The sequence below is a fragment of the Esox lucius genome, chromosome 8 (assembly GCF_011004845.1).
Source record: "Esox lucius isolate fEsoLuc1 chromosome 8, fEsoLuc1.pri, whole genome shotgun sequence".
NCBI classification, from domain to species: Eukaryota; Metazoa; Chordata; class Actinopteri; order Esociformes; family Esocidae; genus Esox; species Esox lucius.
Genome location: NC_047576.1, coordinates 11406469 through 11424933, shown reverse-complemented (window position 1 = coordinate 11424933; position 18465 = coordinate 11406469). Strand labels below are relative to the sequence as shown.

Below are 18465 nucleotides of genomic sequence, written 5' to 3'. Positions count from 1 at the left end.
GAAAGGATTCTGTAAGGGGCATCTTGACATTACCACACACCTGTACATTTAAGCCTAAACTAAATCAATGTTAGGATATTTACTACATAAAGTTACACCTTTTTTTGGTGCAGCTGATTCAACCTTTAGTCATTTTAATGGAATGATAAAATAAGGGGTGGTTTTAAAAACCTTTTCTACAGCAAATAATTTCGGTTTAACTGCATACAGTGAACATCAGGCAAAGTGAACATTTTCTGAGTAATTGGATTAAATATCATTTAATAGTATAGTACTGAAATTAATACCCATGAGTGGATTTTTTTTTAAGCCTTTAAAGGTAACTGTCTGAAACTGGCTTTTATCTTAAAAGTCAAACTTTGCAAATTAATATATGTTTTAGAAGAACAAATTGATGACAGTGGATTGTAGCCCACTGAAACAGACAGAGTAGCGCATCGCCCCGCCTAAACAACCTGCTGCACTGAGGTTAACAGCAATTGGTGCTGCCATATCCGAGAGAGTCTGAGATCACATTTTGAGAACAGTTGCTTTTAGAGGAGCTTGCCAATTTGAATGTTGTGATTATGTGATTGTTGTTTCCTTTAAGACAGGGTCCTTAGCACCCCACATCACTGTGGGTGAGGACGTCCGGCCTTCCGGTCCGACAAGTGTCTGAGCCCAAGGCCTCTCTTTGTGCACTTCAAAATCAAAGTCTTCTCATTATGCTGACGCACACCCGGCCAATCAAAACCAATGACAAATGCACTAGATAATTCCATTAGGAGGGACTTTTATAGAGGATATTTAGGGGACAGCTAAGAAATCCAGGTAACATAGCTCAATGCGGGCACAGACAGATATGGCTTCGCAACACTTAACAACAGGGATTTGGCAACCCTGTTGATTGAACATGCCAAATCCCATTTGTCGGAGAGCTGCACGCATTTGTATCGACACGCTATAACCTTGTGGCTCCACAGAAGGAGACCTCAGATGTGTGTGCAGCTAGCGGGCACAGAAGCAGGCGGGCAGGCAGGGGAGGGTGTGTGTGGGTGGGTTGGTACACTCCCCTCCCCTTACCATCGCCCCGCTACTCTCCTCTACTCGGCCGGCTGCGGTGGTAGAGAGTTGCCCCTCCTCCCCGCATCCCCAGTGGTAGGGCTGCCAGACAGGAGTGCTCAGCAGCTCTCCGACCGTTATTGATCCTGAGAGCGAGGGAGCGAGCGGACCGGAGAGCCGGCTCCTCTCTCTAGTCCTCTCTCTTTACCCAGCCCTCCACAACTTTTTCCTGCTCTCCCCTCACTTCATTTATCAAGGTTAAGGAACTCTCATAAAAAAAGGAAGAAGGGGTCGCTGGGATGTTATCTGACTTCATGAAAGAAATCCCCCCTGGGCACTCCAGGAAAACTGGAGGATGCTCTTAGCAGTGGCAGAAAAGACCCCATCCACATCAGCCAGTCAGGGAACCAACCCACTCACAAACAGCAGAAATAGAAACGGGCAGGTCCACAATACACCATAGAACACAGAAGATCACCAAATAATGTGATGAGGAGGAGACATATCATTGAACTACTGTACCTTTCTTCAATGTGGAATTCAATGCAAATGAGATGGAAAGGTACAACAATGCATTTTTTTAATAAACATCCTTGGTGAATTTAAAAGTTACCCAATAAATATATATCTAGCTTTGGAATAATATCTGTAATCTGTTTCTCCCCAGCCCTGAAACTATGAACAAGATATCAGATGAACGAATTACTACAGAAAACCATATTCAAAGACCTACGCTTTTAGGCTGACGTTGAACATGTATTTCAACTAATAAGCGGCTAGAATGCGGTGTCCCACGTCTGAAAGGACTGGAAATGATTCTACAGTGTGCTACATCTTTGGCTCTATTGTAGCTGATTCTCTCGGCACAAGAAAGTCCTGCTGCCTTGCGCCTTATCAACAGGCCATACATTCTTACCTCTTTGTGCTGGGTAATTGCCACAATGCATTTTCTCGTCCAGCTAATTAAGTGAGTCTCTCCTTTGTCTTGTTCCTCTCCAGCACCATTTGGGTGAGAGGAGAAGGGAGGGGGGGGCTGGTGTCTGTGTCCCGCCTGTTGCCTGGGCTTTCAGGGGACATGTGGAACATAAAGGAGCATGAACACAACAAGGTGGTGGGGAGCAGATTGACTGTGACACCACACTAGGGAGTCTATTGGAACACGGCTAGTATCAGGACAACAAAAAGACAACATGACTGTGGTAACTGATGTCTGAGATTGAGAGGCATTTCAACAAATAATGATTGGAATCAGCTCATATCTTAACAGTAGTAAAATTAGGCCGTTTTGAAATCAAATCACGCAAAATTCTGAGCAATATTGATTTTCCCTCAATTCAATAACCAGACTTTCTTCCGATAGTCTAGCTGAGAAAGGGATCCGCTAAAGGTGCTCTTAACACAATACAGGCCTTTATTAGAACACAGGAAACAGGTGGTCTTTTTTTAGTTGCTCACAGCATTCAATATCCTTGCTTGGCTAACAGTAAGTCAGTGAGTAACACAACAAGCCTGGGTTATTGGGGACATAGATCAGCAGTCTAATTTAAATTCCACTTTCCAGGAGAGTTGCTAGGAAGGTTGCTATGTGTTCTTTCCCATTGCCCCCTCTCTCCATTGTCTAAAAAGGGTTGCTGCAGCCTTAGACCAGGGCTAGCCAGGCTGTCTCAGTCTCTGCTCCACTCCAGGGCTAGACACATGCCCCCCCCCCACTTGACCCCCCCCAACCCCGCTTCCCCAGCCCCCCAGACCAATCTGAGCTCCGCTCCTTCCCACAGTCAAGTTTCTGCCAAGGCCTTGACAGACAGAGTGACATCGCAGCCGAGAGGCAGGGTAGTGGTGGCCTCAGAACCCTGGACCTAACAATGCAGGGCATCTGGCACTGGAGGAGGTGGGGCAGGACAAAGCATTTACATCCCCCAGAATATGATTCAACCTTATATGGAGGTTGAGACATAAACAAGTGAGAGCCCCCCCCCCGACCCCCTAAAAAAAGGAATAAAACAGATTACAGTGATCAGAGAATGGTTCAGCAACTGCTGGGAATCAAGGGGGGGGGGGGGGGGGGGGGGGTCAGAGTATAAAGAACCTGTTTTGGCCCATAAAAATATGTTGATTAGCTTGGATTTGCTTTATAACACATAACATACAGACCTCAAAAACAACACAGAAATGTAGGAAAATTTGTGCTTTTTCAGGCTATTATTATCGTTCAATATGAATATGAAATAAAAAGTGTGTGTACGAAGTACAGTGTTTGTAACAAAATATATTTTCTCTCACTGCTAAGGTATTGACTAATTGATGTTCATGCTGACTAGGAGGATAGCAGGTGTTTTGGGGAGGCCTAGCAGGGCTGCATATATGTCTGTGTGTCAACTCAGACAGCTTGTTAATTTGGAGAATCTAAGACTGTTGGTCCAGAACTAGACAATGGCTCCAGTGTGACAGAAATTAGTGTCAGGCTGCCCTCTGAACACTGGCCTCATCTGACTGTCTTGTGTGTCCATGCGAGTGTGTTTCTGCTCTGTGTGCACACATAAACTAAATGAGCTGTGTGTATGCATTGTATAAGTACACAGGCCCAGTGTATATATTAGCAATGTGACTTGACCCTGGCCGCTTGAGCCACTGTTTCGCGTCGCACTGGGCGTGGGAAAAAGGGGAGACCTCTTTTCACAGCTGCTCTGGCCGTTGCATTAAACCAATGAAGGCCCGGACCCCCTGCTCCCCCCCCCCCCCACTAGTTTTCTATTCACTACCCAGTCTGCTGCCTTTTCAGAGCACCCCCCGCCCAAAACCCCCCTTTAATACATACACTTTACCATTCAGCACCATGGTTTGCATAGAAATGCTGCCAGAGGCCTGCTTAGCTTGTACAGCATGCCATTTTCGAGCTATGAGAGAGAGAGATAGCGAGAAGGAGGGAGAGACAGAGAGAGAGAAAACAATCTGCTACATCTCCTTCAGCCACCGGACACACTGGAGCTCAATGACTCTCCACATCTCTCAAGATCACATCCACCACCAACTACTGTGTTTTGATCCTTATTGTTAATAGACAAGCTATTCTGTCTTTCTTTCAAAAATACAAGAAAAAAAACAAGGAACTCTCTCACACAGACACACATACACGTACAGACAAAGGCTCACATACGTACAGACACAGTCACACACACGTACAGACACAGGCACACACACGTACAGACACAGGCATACACATGTACATACACAGGCACACACACATACAGACACAGGCACACACGTACAGACACAGGCACACACACGTACAGACACAGGCATACACATGTACAGACACAGGCACACACACGTACAGACACAGGCATACATACGTACAGACACAGGCATACACATGTACAGACACAGGCACACACACGTACAGACACAGGCATACATACGTACAGACACAGGCATACATACGTACAGACACAGGCACACACATGTACATACACAGGCACACACACGTACAGACACAGGCACACACACGTACAGACACAGGCACACACATGTACAGACACAGGCACACACACATACAGACACAGGCACACACATGTACATACACAGGCACACACACATACAGACACAGGCACACACGTACAGACACAGGCACACACATGTACAGACACAGGCACACACACGTACAGACACAGGCACACACACGTACAGACACAGGCACACACACGTACAGACACAGGCATACACATGTACATACACAGGCACACACACATACAGACACAGGCACACACGTACAGACACAGGCACACACATGTACAGACACAGGCACACACACGTACAGACACAGGCATACATACGTACAGACACAGGCATACACATGTACAGACACAGGCACACACACGTACAGACACAGACATACATACGTACAGACACAGGCATACATACGTACAGACACAGGCACACACACATACAGACACAGGCACACACGTACAGACACAGGCACACACACGTACAGACACAGGCATACACATGTACAGACACAGGCACACACACGTACAGACACAGGCATACACATGTACAGACACAGGCACACACACGTACAGACACAGACATACATACGTACAGACACAGGCATACATACGTACAGACACAGGCACACACATGTACATACACAGGCACACACACGTACAGACACAGGCACACACACGTACAGACACAGGCACACACATGTACAGACACAGGCACACACACATACAGACACAGGCACACACACATACAGACACAGGCACACACACATACAGACACAGGCACACACACGTACAGACACAGGCACACACACGTACAGACACAGGCATACATACGTACAGACACAGTCACACATATGTACAGACACAGGCACACACATGTACATACACAGGCACACACACGTACAGACACAGTCACACACATGTACAGACACACACACATACAGACACAGGCACACACACGTACAGACACAGGCACACACACGTACAGACACACACACACACACATACAGACACAGGCACACACACGTACACACACACACACACACACATACAGACACAGGCACACACACGTACAGACACAGGCACACACACATACAGACACAGACACACAACTACAAGCGAAGGCACACACATGTACAGACACAGGCACACACACGTACAGACACAGGCACACACACGTAACGACACATAGACACACAGACACACACACTCTCTACCTCTGCCCCCCCCCCACAGCAGCAGCCAGCCCCACTGCAGACAGGCTTTAATTTATGTTAACATACGCCACTATTCCCCACATAGTTCCCCACAGCCCCGCCCTCACCTCCCTCCATTCACTGGATTCATTTGAAGAGATTTATTTCCTATCAAGTTGTATAATGCAGAGGGTATAATTTAAATCAACTTTTAAGAACAGCCCAGCAGAGCAGTTTATGCATACAAATCTGTAAAGCTTGGGAACATTTTCTGCAAACAGCAGGCTTTTAAGCAGAAGCTAACATAGAGAACCATGAGTATTTTAGATCAGCTGTAATTGGTCAACCTCGGCTCAATCTCTTTTACTCATAATACATGCGTTACCTGTTCGGGGTCCACTAACAACTCTATATCAGAGTGAAGTAAGGAGGAAGAGGATGAATAGTGTCATATAAAGTTGTGGAAATGTGGTGTTCCCCCTACAAACAAACGTTACAGGTTAGCAACATTAGAGGAACACTTGAGCTTGGAATTATGGAGTGGGCCTATCGGGCTGTCTGGCCAACTCTACCTGCTTGGGGTCTGAGCGTGCTGAGGAAGTACAAATAAAAGATCTGAATGGTGGTGTGTGTGGGGGGGGGGGGGGGGGGGCTACAGAACCATCTGAGGCACTGTAAATGAGAGGATTACAGCTTCCCTTCTGGAGCTTATCCATAAACATAAGCAGGAGAGGTCGGCTGTGGAAACACTACTGTGTAAAATTCCAAATCCTTGGCCTATTCCCCTTCCTATACAAATGGAACAACAGAGACACATGGGCCTTAAAGCCTGTGGCAATTAAGAGTTTTAGCTATCAATCAATACCCATTGATGCCAATTGTCCATTTATTTAATTGATTTGTCTGTACATCCAATGCTCTGATGTTTTGCTTACCCTCTTAGTCCCTGGGCATCATTATACCAAAGCAGATAGTTACTAATCTGTCTAGGTTGCAAATGTGATATATTGACTCCATATGTTAGGACATGGGCAGCTCTACTGAGTTGTGGAAGCAGAGTGAGGTTGAGAGGTTGTTGGGTAGTATGGAGAATAGCCACAGGCTCTCAAAACCTTCCTCTGATCTTCCAAGTCTTCCTTTGGGCAGTGCTGATATAGAACCTAGGCCCATGTCATAGAACGATTCTAGAGCCTGGAGGAAAAACGCCTTTCTCCTTTCATTGATGAAGAACTTCCCTTCTCTGTGGATGGGCTCCATCGCGCCTGCCTTTCCATCTATTTTGTGCTCAGATTGGCTGTGCTCAGTGGTTTTCTGCCATTCCTTGACCTGTAACTTGTTAGCAAGCTGGTGCTAATGCTAGGGCTACCACTCAGCAGGTGAACAGGGAAAATGTATATAGAGGTGCTCACACATGTAGCACATCCAATTTATAACCATCCATTGTTACATGGAGTGTAGTAATTTTAAGGACAGACGTTAACCCCATCTTCCTTAAGCGACTCAGCAAACCCTCTCACAAAACCCTCCACACACTATTACGTGTGGGAGCACAATGTGTGCAATAACGCTGCACACATTATTGATCTCAAATCAAGATATTAGTGATCATAAGAGTACATGATAGGCTTGTCACTAGTCAACGTGTGAAATAATTAAGGATTTTTCTAATATTATATGTATCATTCAATACCACCACACACAGTGATGTAACAGTGATCTGCTCAGGAAGATCATTACGTCTATTTTTACCCATGATACGCCACATCGCTTTCACAATCATCACAGAGGAAACACCCACACCATTCAATCACATCCTGGAGCGACTGCACCAACACTCACTGGGACTGGGCCCAGCATGGGAGAGAAGGAGGGAGAGGGGGCCACAGAACCGTGTGTGCTGAAAAAAGCGCTAATTTCTTTTTCAATCTGTGTTCCACAATGCATGTGTGCCTGGAGAATTGCAGCTAAAGTTCACATGTGTAGGGAGGTGAACCTCCTGTCTCATAGAACTCAGTAGAGTAAAAAAAAATAAAAAAAATAAGAGGAGGGGGTGGGGGGGGGGGGGGGGGGGCAAGAAGGAATGAAAGAAGTGCCATTGAACTCTGACTTGAGATTGTACTGTTAGGGACAGAGGGGGGTAAAGGAAAGGGTTTAAATGAGGGGGGACAGGGCCTGGCTTGGGTAGGGAGGGGAGGGGGAAGTTGGAGGGGGTGTAGGGGGCGGTGAGGGAATTAGAGGGGTGAGGGACTTAGCCACCCTTGCAGCCTTTCCACATGAGCACACCTTGCACACACACTCTGCCAAGGTCCCCCAAGTATCTTAAAGGGATAAGGAGCATGGACAAAGGAATTAAAATATAGATTACACAACCAGGCCACCCTACGCCTTATCTGCCAAAACCCAAGAATCCAACAAATTGGATCAGACAATTGAAAGGAGGGGTAGAAGTGACAGAGGGCAGAGGAATGGGAGTGTAAAAAACACTCAAACATGTTGCAAAGGATCAGTGGATAAGAGGCCCTGGCTAAAATACTGTTGATATTACTACAATTATTGGAGGTTAATGATGGCCTAACAAAGATGACCCAAGATGAAGTCCATCTGTAATTGTTAAATGAAAATCAGCATTTTTATTTAATTGAGAAGTTTCTGACCTGAAATCATTCTGGCCTAACTTTAACGGTTGAACTTGGCTGGGGGGTTAGCTTTAGAAATACAGTGTTGAACATCCTCTTGCATGCTTGGCCTAAAAGCTTCAGAGTTGGTGCGCGGCATCCCAAGCAATAGCAATACACAGACCCCTTCCCTTATATCCCAAAATGCTAAATGTGCCCATGCAGCACCTGCCATTAAGATTAGTAACGTTTATATCATTTGTAGATATATAAGATGTATTTCCTGACACAGTATGAAATGTACCTACATTTTATGTGTGGATAATGAATAGAAATTGTTCCATAATTAAAAGAAAAATCCATAATGAACAGTAAGAAATATCAAGCTATAGGAGATAGAACTCACCAACGTTCCTATAGTCCAAGTCCACACAGATTCCCCTTAATCTCTAGTGTGTTTCCTTGTTTTCCTGGCTAGATAACATGGTGTTTCTGTCCAAGGTCCTGCATCCTGAAAACACAGAAAATTCTACTGAGATGTGCGATGGTAAATTATGCACCATAGTCAAATGGCCTGTTGTTTTTTGGTACACTACAGTGGCATATTTTCAGGTCTTGTGGTGTCCAAGTCACAGCGGGGAGACCACTGGGATTACACCCATAAAATAGAAGCCTCTGATGCTCAGAGTTTGGTACCTTATCCCAACCCCCTCAATTATTTTCCACATTAAATATGTTTTTCTACTGTGAAACAGTACATTGCCGCATACTCTCATGCACATGCACCAGTGATGACACACAGAAACACACATCGAATTGCTTAATGACACTGAACCTTCAGTCATCAGATGAAGCTCTTGAACATGTACTTAATCATACTCCATGAGTAGCCATTGAGGACATCTTGAACATGGACTTAATAATGCTCCATAAAAGCTATGGAGGACATCTTGAACATGGTCTTAATAATGCTCCATGAGTAGCCATAGAGGGCATCTTGAACATGGTGTTAATAATGCTCCATGAGTAGCCATAGAGGGCATCTTGACCACTTGATGTTTTGTACCTTAATACTGACTACATTTTACATACACAATCAGTAATAATCTCCTCTGTTTTTATGTAACTAGTATTATCAAATAAAAAATATTATATGATAATTTTGTTAATGTTACAATAACAACAATAATACCACACTATTAATACAAATAATCATATTATTCTCAAAATAAAATAATACAAATAATTTCATCTAAAAAACAAACAAATGTAATACAGAAACAAAATTCATGTAACACTGAGTAACAACGAAATTATGTTTAATTAATGCACTTTGGTGTTAAAAATAATTGTTATGGAAATTTTCTGCACCTCGACTATCAATTGAAAACATTCAAACCGAGGCATAATGGACCGCAACATGCTATTGTAGGGGAGAAAAAAAGAAGTGTGATTTATTTGGAAGAAATCGAAATAGAGTTGAAATAATAGAAAATATAAAAGAGAATTCTCGGCAAATAGGGTATTTCCCTGAGTAAAGGATAAACTATTTTTAGATAGTTGTCTTATGTATTGGGAAAAACGGGTCAAATCCTTTTAATAGTCTATGCAATAAACGGAAATGTTAAAAGGTGATAAACGGGTATATTCACTTTCCTTCTTTTCAAATTAGCTATGACAAAGTCAAATCGAAGAACTGTTGCAACCTAACGAGAAAAGAATACTGGGATAAAATAGAGCAAATTGATGCGCTACTTAAGGCTACTTTCACAGTCACGCGCTTATTTCGGTTCAGATCGTGTTCCATCCATTCGCGTGCAACACATTACCTTTTGATGGCATTTTAAAAACTATTATTACAGTATCCTGCTCAGTCACAAAGATACAAGTTCGAATCTTATATTGTCCTGCAGTAGGTCCGGTGTATTATTCGTTTTCGTTTTCCCACAAGCACAGGAACACAGGCCTAAAATATGTACATCAGTTGTTGCGTACCACTGTACATGTTAAATAAACCTTCTCGATAGTCGTATCTACAGCGTGGTGTCAAATTGGAAATGAAAACGTAGTAGCTGGCCTACTATGAACTATGGCTTAACTATATGGGCCCGAGTCATTTGTATTTGTTTTGAAGCTATAGGCTTTTAGGTAGGACCTGGATGGTATAGATAGTATATTAAAATAATGTTAATCTTCAAGGTCAACAGACACACACACACGCACACACACATACACACAAACATCCCAGGACCACACTAACGCACGCACTCCGTATCCCAGTTTCCCACTCTCCTTCACGCTGCACACGTGTTCGTTGCTCTTGTTAATAAAACATAAAATGCTGTAAGATAACAAAGCACTCAGCTTTCAGACATGGTACAACTACTACATTTTCTGGCATCATACAGCAATGCGAGTAGAAGCCGCATATCATTGGACCGATTTTTTTCTATTTCGATGCATGGGTCAGAAGCTGTTGCTAAGCTACCAAACTCACAATTCATAAGTTCAGAGAAATACGCAATAGGCCATTTGCTTCTTCAGGTGAAAATAGACATCGAGACGGTAAATTTATGACAGCACCGATGTGAACCGACCCAAGGATGACATAAATGAAGAACATAATAATTATTAATTATTAACAATAATAGTTATTCATAATTAACAATATGAATAACATTTTTTTTTTAATTTGGACTAAATGTTGTGTCCTTCCTAGTCTTGCAGCATTTTTGGATGTGAAATAATAGTAGTGGTTGTGACAGTATAGTGTCACTGTTAGTAGTAGGCCTCATGTTAATAATTGGGGTTTATTTTCTATGATAACTTTTTCATTTTTTTTTACTTTTAAGTCATTCCTTTCCAGAGAGCATTCATTTACAAGTACTATGCTCTTACCAAGACAGCTACATAATTTCCTTATTTGTATGAGATTTGTAGGTGTGGTGTTATTGAGACAGCTATAGCGGAATAGGTAAATCTGGAATCAGTACTATATCATAATAAGCCATATTATATATTTTTATGCATTTCATTTGTTTTTGCATTCTGAATGTTATGTGTCAAGTGATTAAAGTTCAGAATGTTGAAGCCTGCATTCTGTTGTTTAAGTGAATAGGGATACAACAACTTTCTATCATTTATTAATTATGTACGGTAACAAAAATCAGTGTTGAACCTGAGACAGTCTGCAAAATGTGATGTTTGTTCTTAAAAGAGCAGAGCCAAATCTTAAATGCGGCCTTTCAAGTTTGTCAAGCTATCTTAAAAGTTATACTTTAAAAAACAAACACATTTACAGTCTTTTGACATATAATCAAAGTTGAGTTAGTATGTAACATTCAAAGTTGGTTTAGTGCTTGTAGCTTTAACAGCTTAAGACCAATGTCTAATTCAAATAATTATCAATCAAGCCTATGGAGCTTTAAGCAGTTATAGTTCAGAAAGTAGAAAAGGTATCAGAAATGTATACAAACTTTTTTGTATACAAAACTAGACCGTCTACAGAGGAATTTGTTATATGTTCAATGGAATTGGTTATATCAACATGTTTTCTTCAAGCAAACTGAGGACATTGAGCTTGCATGTTTTAAATTAGTTTTGGTCTCTGTAGCATTTAAGGTTTTGGCCCTATATATGGCAGCAGAAGGCTAATTAATAATAATTATTATTATTGCGAATAAGCTTTCAGCAAGCACACCTAATAATTATAATAATATAAACTTGCTTACTTAATGTAATCCTTCGCCAACAGCACTGGGTCAGGTTATGTTAACAGGATGAATGGCTTGCCTGACTACCCAAACTGCTTGCCCCCCAGGCAAAAAAAAAATCTCTGTAAGGAGTCTGAATGTGAGTACACATAAGATGATTTCAATATTGCAAAACCAATCTTATTGTTCTAATTTGTCCCAGAAACCGCCACAGCCAGAACACGTGTGAGTAAAGTTATGTTTCCGAAATGCCATTGGCTTCAGTACAGATTGGTGAGAGATAAACTGATCACTAATGACTTGGTTTTTAAAAACATCCCCTAATATTGATGTCAACAAACAACTGCAATGGAATGAATCTCAGACTGAAGTGGCAAACAATAGTACAGTCAAATATTTCTGTTTGATTCATTAGACCAATAAATGGCATGGACGGGGTAACCTTACAGAACATGAGTGTAGCCAGAATAATATAAAACAGAATGTAATGGACAGTTCAGTTACTATACAACATTTAGCAAAAGTTGTGTCTTTGCATGTATGCGCCGCTCACCTGGGAATTTCTTATTATCAACAATGATTAGCGCTTCAAAACAAATCAACTATTAGTATTTTCAACAATAAATATATATATATACTCAGACTCGTTGGACCTTTCCATATACAGTGCCGAGGTAACATACCACAGAAATACAAGGATTTACGAGGGCTAGACAGAACTATAACGGACATTGTCATGCAAACAATGACGCGCTACGGGTATAAATCCACAGACACATGAAACATCCAACCACCACCCCACTTTCACCAGCTCTACAGCCCAGTAAATTAGCATGTATGCTGTCACTGTAGGCCGACTGACACTATGTGCTGCACTGTGAGTGATTTTAAGGGGGCAGGATGGCTTTACACCCTATTGTCAACACAAGCAATGGTCCCACACTGTAAATATATCTACCCGGTTAAAATACTCCTAACGGGGGGGAAGCTGTTCCAGCTGGTGGAGCCTATACATTCAGACAGTCACTGTATAGTTTTCAGCAGAAAGGCAGACGTAATGAACAACATACTGGACACGCTAAATGAATTAGGTTATCACTGTTCCTTCACGGCTGCATACACTAAGACACTAAGCATCAGGTCAAAATGCACTGCATGCATACCCAGCCATCTTTCCCTACTGTTGTAATCTCCCCCCCCCATCTACATGCTGGGAACCCTCTTGTCTGCCGTCATATCTTTCTGTTTTCTCCAGTGTAATGAAATGCAGAATGGATTTGGGGGGAGTAAAATGTATTTTCATTTAGATTAAAAAAACAAGTGATTGTGGAGGAAAGACAATGGGTTTTGGCTGTTTATGCCAGGTGCCCAGACAGAGGCCAGCCTCCATCTGCTGGAGAGGCCCTGGTGGCAGCCAGTCAGACGGACACATATTAATGTGGGAAATCGTCTAGCCATGCTCTCAGACCCCCACACACATCACACTGCATTTCATCTCAAAGGAGCCCTGCCTAAATCCCTCATTTATTAACCCTATGGTGTGGCTGTGGGTGGAGCTGTATATGTTACGTAGGCTCTGAGTCATAAACAGATAGGGCCTCACTTTCCAGATCAGAGAAGTAGTATCTAGGACTGGAAGCAGGGAGGAAAGAGAATTTAACTGATAAGAGGTAAATATGGGATTAAATGTTAAGGTTATGGAATGTAAATTAATTGGATTGGATCTGATGTGTTCATGGCTCTGAGTTGTTTAAATATATTTGGAATAGGCGGCCCAAACAGTGACCCATTTTCAAATAGGTGATGTTACAGACAAACAATAAAACCTCTACATTTGTATACTTCTTTTGCATCAGCCAGCAATGTAGCACTACCTTCGTTTTAATTAAGTTTTCACAAAGCAATAATTTAGAGCTATGACTCATGCTAAGAAAAGAATGGAGCTTACACTACTTATGTTTGTCCAATTTTGGTGCTTTTAAATATTGTACAGTCTACCATATAGCAAATAGCATATTGACAAAGACAAATTAATATCCAGTGAAGGGTTACTGGATCAAAACCCTGAGCGTGCAAGGTGGAAACAGTTGGTCAGTCCTCTTTTCTCAGTCACACTTATCGGGTAAAACAAGGGTTAAGGTAAAAAAGCATGCTATGTCCGACATCTTGTCAAAATCTCAGCCTATACCCTTCATGAACATCCCACACATTCACAAAACAGTCCAGTAAAAAGTTCTGGAGAATCCTAGGTGACTGTATAGCCAGGCCAAGCCCTGTCTGTACTGCAGCAGGCTGATCCAGCCAGTCCAGCTATGGTGCAGTCTACTCTGTCCTCTCCACACATGTCTATGGTGCAGTCTCCTCTGTCCTCTCCACACATGTCTATGGTGCAGTCTCCTCTGTCCTCTCCACACATGTCTATGGTGCAGTCTCCTCTGTCCTCTCCACACATGTCAGTGCTGCAGTCTACTCTGTCCTCTCCACACATGTCTATGGTGCAGTCACCTCTGTCCTCTCCACAAATGTCAGTGCTGCAGTCTACTCTGTCCTCTCCACACATGTCTAAGGTGCAGTCTCCTCTCTCCTCTCCACACATGTCAGTGGTGCAGTCTCCTCTCTCTCCACACATGTCTATGGTGCAGTCTCCTCTGTCCTCTCCACAAATGTCAGTGCTGCAGTCTACTCTGTCCTCTCCACACATGTCTATGGTGCAGTCTCCTCTGTCCTCTCCACACATGTCTATGGTGCAGTCTCATCTGTCCTCTTCACACATGTACAAACCACAGCCAAGGTAGCTAGCTAGCTTGACATTCAACAGGCCAGCGTAAAAGACATCTCAGGACCAGAAAGTGGCTTCAAGTGGATCGAGCTGCAGTGAGATTGATGACGGACACCTGTCCATCCAAAACAGCTAACCCATACATAGGCCCTGACATCAAGTAATATCTCACCACCCAGCAAACCTGGGGGCCTTATCTTGCCCTCACAATTGCCTCAGATCACTAAGTAGTCAACTTTGGAGTCCAGAGAGCATCCAGAGTATGCCTGCCAATTATATATCCCTCAGTATATTTACTGCAGCGCAGGCCTAACTTTTATTGTGATCTTTAATCAGATCAACAGCTGTCAGAGACAGTAACCAGACTGTAAAAGGTATATGGCCAATACGAAAAACACACAACTTAAAGTGCAGTGAATTACTCAATGAATTATAAAGGATGCTTTGGCGTAGTACAGCCACATTAACACATGTCAATATACCACTCTTTCTTTCCACCCTACTCAGAATTTATTGAGTGGACAACAATGAGTGTAGTGGTTTAAGTAGACCTTCTGATAGTTCATCATCATTATCATCATCATTATTGACCTCCTGATAGGTCTATCATCATTATAGACCTACTGATAGGTCATCATCATTAGCATTATCATTAAAAACCTCCTGACAGGTCCATCATAATTATCTTCATTATAGACCTACGGATAGGTCATCATCATTAGCATCATCATTATAGACCTCCTGATAAGTCATCATCATTACTATTATTATAGACCAACTGATAGGTCCATCATAATTATCTTCATTATAGACCTCCTGATAGGTCATCATCGTTATAGACCTATTGATAGTTCATCATCAATATCATTATAGACCTAGTGATGGGCCGTCACCATTATCAGCATAGACCTCCTAACAGGTCCATCATTGTTATCATCATTATAGACCTCCTGATATGTCCATCATCATTATAGACTTCCTGATAGGTCCATCATCACTATCGTCATTATAGATCTACTGATAGGTCCATCATCATTATTATCATTATAGACCAACTGATAAGTAATCATCATCATTATAATCATTACAGACATCCTGATAGGTCCATTATCATTATCATCATTATGGACCTACTGATTGGTCATCCTCATCATTTTCGTCATTACAGATCTCCTGATAGGTCATCATCATTATCATCATTACAGTCCTCCTGATAGGCCAGCATCATTATCATCATCATCATAGACCTCCTAATAAGTCAACATCATTATCATCACTATAGACCTACTAATAGGTCATCATCCTTAACAATTTGTAGACCATCTGATAGGTCCATCATCATTACCATAATTGTAGACCTCCTTATAGGTCCACATCATTATAGACCTACTGATAGGTCCATCATAATTATCATCATTATAGATCTACTGATAGGTCATCATCATCAGGATACATGTGCTTGGTCTTGATGCTATCTCTGGAAGCAGGGAATCCAGAAAGCTGACATTTTGTTTTCTCCTGTGAAGTTTCAGGCTCGTATGTCCTTGTCTGTACATATCTGTTGGATACATAGGGTTGGTCTTGATGCTATCTCTGGAAGCAGGGAACCCAGAAAGCTGACATTTTGTTTTCTCCTCTGAAGCTTTGGGTTCATTCTAATAACAGCCTCACACAGGCCCAAAGTTAGGATAAAACAAACACCTACAATGTCCTATTTGACAGGGCTATAAGCACCTTGATTAACAAAACAGCTGTAGGCACAGGATAATGTTGGTGATGAAGACATTGCTTGACAAGATGACCCCCCCCCCCCCACACACACACACACAACAGCAATACAAGCAGCAGTACCACTTTCTCAACGACCTCAATCCTGTGGGTTAAAAAATGATAAGCAACTCTTTCTAGACACTCCACTGTGCCCCCTATCATAAACTTTCAGAAAGAAAATAAAAAGGGCAGTAAACTCATTGCTCTTTGATCTGAGGAGCAAGGCACTGCAGCTTGGCAACACACTTAAGCCACAGGCCAGCCATATGTGCATTAGGTCTGATTGTTATATTCCATATCTCATGATAGCAGCCAGCATACAGGGGCTACTGTCAGTAGGGCACGTGACTCACTAGAACGGAACGGACCAATCAGCTGAAACAGTTCTCTCTATAACCCGTTTCTTCTCACCTCCGGGTCATACACCGAACCCTAATTACATAATGAATGAAATAGCCCACAAATCAAGCAAAATGTATATGGCACTGTCAGTCCCTTCAATTAATCCTCATCTATAGATTTCGGGTACCACTGACGCGACCAACCAATATCACTGTTTGAATGGATGCTTTCTCCGGCAGAAACGATGATGCGATTCTGACTACTGTCTCCGCAATACATTCCCTGTGAATACCATTCCGGGCTATAGATCCGATTTAAGAAGACATTAATTCCATCAATACCACCCTGGTCCACCGGAACGTACACGGCGGCGTTTTATGGTGCCTTCAGCGGGTACAGCTTGCTCTCAGTTTCAGGGCTCGCTGCCTTCCTCCGACAGCCCCCGGTCCACATTCGCCGCGCTCCATTCGCGGTTAGTGAAGTCTGCAGAATTAGTTTATACATTCGGTTCTCTAGCTTTATGATATCACATAAACTCATACAGCTAGATAACCAAAGAGAGAAACTAACCCATGTCTTTTAAAGGGACCGCCGCGTGCCGGATGGTGCTTCAGTGCTTCTGTTGTGGTCACATGGAGCCATTACATTTGCTTGTATGCAGGCTCAAGCTCTCGCTAACACACACACACGCACACACACACACACACACACTTGCATTTACGCACTTGTAAGCGAGCGTGCGTAATAGGCTATGCTATAAGGCCCGCGCGGTTTCCAGAGAATTCTAATGTATATTTATATCTAACACTTCAAAGCACTAGGGATAATACGTATAATACGCATGCGTGTGATTGTAACGTTAAAATGTTGAATGGCTAAAATGAGCATGAAAGATAAATACAATAGCATCGTTAACCAATGCAGAAGATTTGAATTACAGCACAATCATGCAGGCCCCAGTAGCCTGCAGCCTGGTCCTTCAGATGCTAAACTTCACTTTGACCTCACATTACCAAAAACCACATCAACAGAGCGATTCGACAACACAAAAAACAGTGATAGTTAATAAACTCACAATGCTGCATCCTTTTAATGTAACAATGCACACCAAACAACAACAGTATCTGTTTTAAACGCCAGTTCGAAACTACCCATTCAGACTACAGAAACTAAGAAACTAAACTGATTCAATAAATAAATGTCTTTAAAGCATGACTGTTAAAAAATAGACTTAAGCATGCTATAACAATAACAAAATGTCAACAATATAACTGACAAAGAGTAGCCTCGTGTGGGCCTAGTAGACTTTCTGGTACGGATACTGAATAGGATGGAAAAGCGCAAATGAATTACAGACTATAATCAGGCTTGGATTCAATCAATTAAATGACATTGATGGAAACCTCTTGATATTGTCTAAACATGTCCCAAATTAAATGAAATTGATGGAAACCTCTTGATAACATCCCAAAATATCCCAAATCATAAAATGTGTTGTTCTAGGATAAA

General features: G+C 42.4%; 1 long non-coding RNA gene across 9 annotated transcripts in view; it reads right to left on the bottom strand.

Moving 5' to 3' along the window:
• The window catches only part of LOC105011515, a 55453-nt gene that overhangs the window by 23210 nt on the left and 13778 nt on the right, over positions 1–18465 (bottom strand). For all 9 annotated transcript variants that reach the window (XR_004576054.1, XR_004576050.1, XR_004576052.1 and 6 more), the window contains one exon: positions 8759–8863. This is a non-coding gene — a long non-coding RNA (uncharacterized LOC105011515). The remainder of the gene's footprint in view (positions 1–8758; positions 8864–18465) is intronic.